This window comes from Apis laboriosa, unplaced genomic scaffold, assembly GCF_014066325.1.
Source record: "Apis laboriosa isolate Shangri-la unplaced genomic scaffold, ASM1406632v1 scaffold5_cov152, whole genome shotgun sequence".
Taxonomy (NCBI): Eukaryota; Metazoa; Arthropoda; class Insecta; order Hymenoptera; family Apidae; genus Apis; species Apis laboriosa.
This window is the reverse complement of record NW_025223857.1, coordinates 3,869,539-3,878,704: the sequence shown is the minus strand read 5'-3', so window position 1 is coordinate 3,878,704 and position 9,166 is coordinate 3,869,539.

Below are 9,166 nucleotides of genomic sequence, written 5' to 3'. Positions count from 1 at the left end.
AGTTTTCAAAAAAGATACATCGCCTACTGTAATTATAAAATCGTAAAAAAATCAAGCTGTCGACGAATCCCTAAAAAAGATACGCCAGTTTAACACACTGAGGAAGAATGCTCCTCAGTGGGGACAACCGAATGGGGAATGCAATGTTAGAAGAGAGAGAAGGAAGGGGAGGGAGGGAAGCACAGGCCTGCGATTGTAATACACGTGGCACAACAGTAGTTATCGAGAGAGACAGATGCGAAATTGAAAAAGAAACGAGACGAAGAGGTGCGAGCAGATTATGCAGCGAAACTTGCGCTTGTTTAATAAACGATATCGATAAAACTGTAAACAGAGAAAGGAATTCGTTACCATCAGTGATATATTCAACGTGTGCACGTTGAACAGATATGAGCCACGATGGAACTCGTTTCGGTATTTTATCGCGTCTTGTGCGTGAAAAAAAATTCAATATCACTTTTATTCGAGGTATGAGCAAACAATGATAAATTGGAATACGTAATTGAATCTAGAGGATGCAATTTTTAGTATATTTTCTATTGTTATTGCACACAGTAAGTACAAATCTAATATTATCATATATTTAATAAAAAAAAAAAAGCAATTTTGAAGCCAATCAAAAATGCAATGCAAATAAATTAAAAAATCTGCACAATGAATAAAACGAAATATTGTAATTTAAAAGAGAGTAATAAAAGTTAAATTGATTTTCAAGCGAAATTAGGAATGGAGGAATATTGATTGGAAAAGAGAGCAATTTGCCGAAAAATGTTGGAGGAAAAACATGTAGTCGACAAGTGTTTCGCACACTTTGAAATAATCGTGTCGTCATCGAGAACCCGGACTCGTTCCAGCCGACGGATGTTACTCGGTTATTTACGATTGGGAAAAAACCAGAATGCATGATGTTCAATGCGAGTTGCAGCAAGGACGCGCACAACAATTCGCGAATTAGTCGCGTGAAATTGCTGTGACTACCTGTTGGACTTTCGATTTCTTCTGGAACTTTGCCTCCTTGTCATTATTGTTGTCATCGATATGACACATGTTTCTTTGTGTTATTTGATTTATTAATAAACGTGACCGATGAAACCTTTTTTTAATTTTCATTGTTAGACTGAAAATGTACAATTTTTTTGTTAAATAAATTCTATCAATATGTAAATTGTATATACAAAAAATTACTAATAAAATAATATCATGTTAAATTATAATAATAAAAATTTGCAAAAGTAATTTTAAATTATATAGGATTATGGATTATAAATTATTATATGAATTAATAATTTCAGAAAAATATTCTAAAAGTGTAGTAAGTTTGTATTTTTTAATTTTCTAAATCGATGCTAAAAAAATCGAATTCGTTTTTATTAAAGAATCGATTTGTAGCATGCTATATTCGTCAAGAATTATTGTTGCGAGCTTACGTCATAGACAACGGTACAAATTGTTGGAAAGGAGCAAGGTTGCGTCTATAATTGCATGATCATTCAGCGTTCACGCTGACCAAGCGCCTTCATGCGTATCTTCGAATTAATAAAACAAGAAATGCAATATACTTTACTTAATAATCTTATCTTTTTAACCATTAAAAATTTGATGTAACCAATACGATACTAATGAACCTTTCGAATTTATTTAATTGCATTTCAATTATCTTTCAAACGATCGAGGATGAAGATTTGTATTGTAATTAGTTTTGAAAATTATTATTCACATCATAATGAATTATCTTCTTAGTCATAATTTTTCGACGATTAATTGCCAAATTATACACTTTCTTAAAATTACCAATTCTCAAAAATAAAAAATATTTTTTATTACGTTCATTTAAAATACGAGGAGAAATTTACTTAAAAGGCACAGTCAATTGCAATATTGAATTACTTATAATTTTCTTTTATTATCTACAACTGATATTTACAATCAATCTTCCAAAGATACTATGCATGGGACCTGTGCTACGGAAAATTATTTCCAAAGCGCCTGTATCAGGCAACCATTGTTGTCCATCGCAATGGGTTGCATTCATACAGGCGCGAATAAAATATATATTTTCCAAGCTACATATTTTATTACATTTAAACTATTTTTTGTTCCACAATCAATGTTAGAAACGTGGAATATTTAAATACGTAAGATCAATAAAAAAATAAATAGAAGAGAAAATGAAAGATCGTATTTCTTTAGGCCACTTTTTATTGGTGCGAACATATCAGAATACATCGAGTTTTACAGTCAATATTCTCTATGGAACGATGCATCACCAGGCATAATCGTTCACTTTATACTCTCTATACAATGTATACGCGGAATAAACGACATGTATATATACGCTCGAGCACGACACAAATAGGGATTAGCGAGTGTGCTCTCGTTACAACGACTACAAGATGGTATATAGTTTTATGCTTCCTCTTTTCGAATTCTCGCCATCCTCCAAATAAAACAAATATTTCTTCTCCTCTTTTCTCATCGCGTCGAAATGGAATTCGACGCGATGTCAGATGTGTAAATACCTTGAAATATAAAAATTCCAAACAGACGGACACGCGTCTGCCTTCGAAACTGCGACTTACACGCTAATTATAGAAGTATCTGGGTTACATAGTATATCTTTCTGCGAGGGAATTGACGTTTTACAACAGCTTCTTGTTTTAAGGATATATTCTACTCCATTGTTTCCACATTTTTTTCTTATCCACGTGATACTATCTTAAACATTAAGACCTACTTTGTTTCACAAGTCTGAAAATACTTGGATATTTGGATATTTTCCTTTTCATCTTCAAATCTTGGATCAACATCTTTTTTTACTCTGCAATAATAATATCCTCTCTTTCGTTTTAAATATAATATCAATTGTTGATATCCAACTGTTTAGTATTCCGATAAATGTTATAATCGTTATACAATTATATTTTATAATGTTACATATATATATATATATATCTTGAATAGAGATTACAATATCAGTTATCATAATTTTTTTTTTGTCATACAAGGGTCCGACGACATTAATGAAAAATTCGTGGCCCAGAAAAATACTATGCACACATATCTTATTCTTTTTCTCATTTTTTTGTTTCTTTTTTATTTTTTTTTCTTCTTATATGTATATACATATATATTTTTTTTTTTTCTTCAATTTTCTTCGATTTCTACTTCGCCCCTCTCCACGCGCACACATATAATATAATACGCAAGCTTCACAAGGAATCGATTAATCGTAAATGAAAATCGTGTTCAGCGTTCATCAGGTGTTGCTGAGTGGAAACGATCCAGAGTTTGCCAGTAGTGAAAATTATGTAATTCGCGCGACAAGTTATTCGCGTCACCGCGAGAAACCGTGTTTCCATTTCGTTGCGCAACTTTGATATCAAAAGTTTTAATATTATAGATCCGGGGGAAATTATAGATTCGAGAATGATTAATTTCATCCAATCCTATCGTTTGAAAACATTTCTCTTATCCTTTTAAATTGTTTCAAATCAACCGCATAATTTCCATACCTTTTTTTTTTTAATTTAACTTCTCCAAATACGTAAGCACTGGTAAACATCTATAATCTATACTTCTTATTTATACCTTTTTTCTTCAAATTATCGTGTGATTACGTAAAATGCAGCATTTCTTGCACGTTTATCAAAAAAGAAAAAAAAACAAACACCTTTAATCATCTTTCTCGATATGGAATGCAGTTTTCCGTTAGGCGAATAACACGTTTCCACGCGTAAAAGGATTATGTATAGCGATTATTTTGTAAGTAAGTGAGTAAATAAGTAAGTAGAAAAAGATGCTTCTCAGAAATAGAAAAAACAGATTTGGCAATGGCGGGAGGGATCGATCTATCTTCAACGTGAAATATATTGTTTCGTTTCGTTACGCGAGGTACAAAAGAACTCGTATCATTGAACAACAGTATCTTGAAAAGACAAGTGTATAGGCAGGTACTGTATTATGTTTCAGATTGACTCGATCAACATCGTGGACGATCGTGTCGTCGAGATTTTTACCTCGTTCATAGTACTTTCTCGCTGCTGAATCGCTCGACGAGTTTGCAACGAGCACAAGGTTACGGATAGAATTCTCGAAAAAAACAATATAATGGCCGTGGCTATTGCGCGACCATTTTGAAGGCTTGCCTTTAACGATAATTCAAATTTTCGCAGCAAAGAATCGATGACGTTGAATCGCTAGATCGCTACGTTGAATGAAACAAATTAAATTAATAAAGTAGATAAAATTAAATTGATATATGGATGGACGATATACGAATGATCGATTTTGAATATCCCGCCATTTTGTCATTAATTATACAGATTTATAAAAACGTTTTAAAGATAATATAATTGTATATCAATAATCGAAAGAATGTTCCTCGTATTACATTTGGTGTATATATGTATGTATATATGTAATGTATATATGTAAAGTGGCATACATTTAAAATGGCGGCAAATTCAAATGAATATCCATCTCGGTGGGGAAAAAAAAAGAAAAAAAGAAAGGAAAATAAATGGAAGATAAAAACCACTTTTCAAATCAACTACTTTTTGTCTATATGAAAAAATCGATGCATGATATATTTTTCAACAATTCGAATTAATAATATCGAAATAAAATTAGTGGCAAAATAAAAGATATGCAAACGAGACACCATTGAATACACGTATTCGACGCTCGATCTATAATACTTTCATGTGTTTCGAGTTTCGATTTCCTCTGGAAATCCGTGTAAATTACAATCGATAATTACACAACTAGCTAGCTTCTGCGTTTCGGAAGAATCGAATCGTTCGATCGACGCAGCTTTCGATCTCCTTCTCGAGGAATGAGACATTCATCGCTCATCTGCTTTCTAATTCTCTGTCGTTGAACCTAACCTATGATTTCTGTTCGAACCGCGTTGGAAAGAAAGTGGTATCGGAAATATCACTTTAACATTTGTTTATAACGTAAATGTTATCTGAAAAAACATGTCCTCCGTGAAAAGTTAATATTAATATAATAAACTTTCTTTTGATTGTTTAGAGATTATTTAAAAAATTTTACCAGTATGTATAGTAAGTAAGCGATGAATTATGTAACTCTATTCTATTTATAAGTTTCTGTGAGTTCACTGAGATGTCCCCCTTTAGTTAGAATATCTTATCTAATATATGGAAATATACAAGTGAAAACAGGTTTTCGCAATTTTTTTTTTTGCGATGTCCTCGTTAGGAAAAAATAAATTAGACCTAGATTATAAATCTTTTTAATTTTATTTAAAAGAGATGCGAGAAATGTTGAAAAATAAAAAGATAAAAAGATTTTAACTTTAAAAAAAGGAGACAATATATATTTGTAGAAAAAAGTTGTGTAAATCGTTTTTTATTTTCCTATTCATTTTAAAATATCGATTGCAATTGATATGTAAGAAATGATCAAACAATAGGCCTGTTGTATCGTTGTCCAAAGATGTAAATAGTAGTAAAAGTTAATTAGTTAAAAATACGTGTGCGTTTAACTTTATGAAAGACCGAGAAACTTTCATTTTTTTTTTCTTTTTCTTTTTTCATCTTAAAGAAAATTCTACAAGATTCCTTGTGTAAATTATACAATCTTCTTCATTCCTCGAGTTGAAGGATAATTTGCGGCGAGTCGATTCAACGCTAAGCAAAAAGTGATCATTTACAATATTATTCGGATTTCGAGACAATATTTCGATTATTTTATACACTTTGTTTAGGTACAACGTGGCTAATATTTACGCTTACGTTTATTTCTCTCGTTTCTTCCCCAGACGCGAAACGAATCCATCCAAAGAAAGGGAAAAAAGATTATTTTTAAAACAAAATAGTTATCGAGTATTCGAATATTCGAAACGAATTTCACTATTGAAAAATTGGTCCAGACAATCAAGTTAATCGAGTACCATCTCGAAGATCTGGGGTTTAGATTAGATATTGTATCATCTATATGAGCGAAGCACAGATACTGACCTTTTTTTCTAAACTTGTTCCAAAGAATATCGCTTCGTGGATAAATTTCGAACAATCTCAACAGCGAGGTCGCTCATATACGTTAACACTAACGCTCTATTGTACAAATTGGTCGAACGTTTGCCAATCGTCTACCATCGAGTGAAAATGCAACGAGTAAAATACAATTGACAAAGTTTTAACCTTCTCTCCGACTTTGATATTTTTTCTAAATAACTTCTTTCTTCAAACCATATTCTTGCGTTTCGCTTCACATTATCGAAAATATCCTCTCGACGATGGTGATCCTCGTGAGGATTCGCCATCGTTTCAAAAAAGAAAAATTTCACGGTGTGCGATTATCGAAACTTAATTTCCCTGTGGAACCAATTTCTTCGCGAATCACATTTGGAAAATCAACATTTTCGAAATTACTCGATTTCTGATAAAATTAATTAACAGCAATTTTGCGTCAACCGCATTTTAAGAATCATTATCATCGATAAGACAAAGAAATTTCAAATTCAAATTTTCAATTCCCATCAATTCCTTCCGAAACCTTCAAAATTTCAAATATTGGATATCTCTACCATTAATAAAGTAATCCATCCAAATGAAAAATTCGCAAAGATCCACCTACGACGGTTACGAAAAAAGTTTCAAAGCTGGCTGTCCGTTTCATCATTGAGGTGGTCATAGAACGAACAACGAGGTTCCCGCTGATTCATGGTTTGCCGATCCATCAGGAAACGGTCAGCCTGGTTTGTGCGCAATCACGTGCCCTCGGCGGAAGCACGGCAAAGACCGTGTCGTCGCCGTGGAGGCCCGTTTCCGGTGTTTTAGAACAGCACGCAACCGGAACCGTGCATCACCTCGGAAATGAACATCGGCGTGCCGGCGCCGAGCCCGCCATCAGTCTTCTGATTCTCGTTCTTGTCGTATTCGCAGTCGAAATAGCAGCTCTGTGAAAGAAACACGTATTTTTTTTCATCGTGCTACGCGATCGAAAGAATTTTTAAAGCAGCCGAAGATGTGTAATGGAAGAAATGAAAAATCTTTTTTTTATCGTTTCAAATAATTTTGAGACATAATGCATAAGAGAAACGATATTATTCTTAATATTAATTGGTAAAAAAGAAAAGAAAAATTTCTCTTTCAAATTATCCGTTATTCTATTTCTAACAATTTTTGCATTTTTGTATGAGAAATGAGATGAGATGAGGGATTGATTAAAATTTCTCACTTTTAACTTTTTAAGGGAACAGAGATGAGATTCAGATTTTTGAATCGAAGATATTTCTAAGAAAGTATATATATTTGAAAGGACGAAAGAAAAATTCTGAAGTGCAATGCATATCGTATTGAAAAAGAGCGGCAAAGTGTTTCGTGGAACGTTGAAAAGATGAAAGTATTCAATATTGCAGCGGTGCAAGGTGCACGCTTACCTGACAGTCCAAGCATCTGCAGTGGTCGCTCATCTTGCAAGTGATGCCCCACTGTTTCGCCACCGCTCTGTACAACTCTTTGCTCGACTTGTGAAGGATCTTGGGGGCTTTTGTTCTATTATCTTCGCCAGACGCGTCATTCCCGGGGTTGTTTCCACCCTCGTACCTCTGCACCTCGGCTGCATGCTCCAACCGTGTCTAAAATTACATCAAAGTATAAATGGAGAATTTCGATAAAACCATCTCTCTCTCTCTCTCTCTCTCTCTCTCTCTCTCTCTCTCTATCGTTCTTTCAAGCTTAAATAATCACGCACTACGCTTGAATCGATAGACGAACAATTTTACCTTCTCAAACGAAATCTTTTTAATTTACTTATCAAAATTTCTATCGAAAATATTATTTGAAAGATTATTAGAAAATTATAATAGCTGTATCTAGAAGTATCTCAAGAATTTTCAAAGTATTTTACTTTCGCAAATTCATCCTCTCAAACAACTTTTCAATTTGCTCGTCAAAATTTCTATCGAAAACATCACTTGAAAAAATTATATTAGAAGATTGTATTAGATATACATCGAGAAATATTCAAGAATTTTCTCTTCACAATCACAAACAAAACGAAACCTTTGTCCTTCTCTACTACAACTACTGATAAAAAAAATCAAGAACGTGTGTTCTCTCTCTTTCTCCTAAGGAATTACGATCGACAGAGTTGAAACAGAGTTGAACGCGGCCTCCGTTTCATCCGATCGATCCATATCTTCACCTGTTCGATAACGTGCTCGTAAGAAGGAGGAGGTGAGCTCGGTATCGCTTGTTCGTTCCTCACCATCACGCTGTTGGAAGCTAATATCGGTGAGTTTATATTGGATTGAGTTTCCCTGCAGCTCAACTGCAGTTGACTCATTGGCAGTTGAACGTTTTGCCCCCTCGCGTTCTCCTCCTCCTCGTCCTCGGGAATCTCCTTCTCCTCCTCCTCCTCCTCCTCCTCCTCTGTCTCGCTCTCTCTCCCTGTCTCCTTCCCGTGTTGCTTCTCCCTCTCCATTTTACCCTCCAACTCCTTTTCCTTGTCCTTTTCGCGCTCCTCCTTGTCGCTGCTGCGCGACTTTGACATTTTTGAGAAGGGGAACTTGAACGGCGCCAGTTTGACCGCTTCCTCTTTCTCTACTCTTTCTCCCTCTGAAACGGGAAAGGATTGTTGTAAGTAAGAGAATTGCTCGTTATTATCGCTGCTTAAACTCGAGCATCAATCGGTGGCACGAGGACAGCGATGGAAAATATTCGTGCGTGTGTGTGTGTGTGTGTGTGTGTGTGTGTGTGTGTGTATGTGCACGTGGAAGAATCGTGGACAAACTGGGTCGTTGATTGTCCGAGCGAAATTTCATTTTCCTCTTTTTTTTCTTTTCCTATTATTTCAGATTTTTAAGAGACATTGGCTCCTGAGATACTCTAAACTACTCAAAGTTTAAGTAATTTTTCTAACCTTGATCCAAATTTAAATAACATCGTTAAATAACACGTCGTCTCAAGTGAAACTAGAGACTCGAAGCACTGACGTCGATCTAATTTCCCTTGAATAATGAAATACACGAGATGAAAAATTATTATTATTATTATTATTATTTCTTCCAACTCTCGCGGAGGAGAATGGATTTCACGACGAATGTGTCGAAGGATCGCAACTTTCGGAGTCGATACTTCCTTCCTCCGTACTCACTAGCACGTGTCATCTCTCTCTCTCTCTCTCTCTCTCTCTC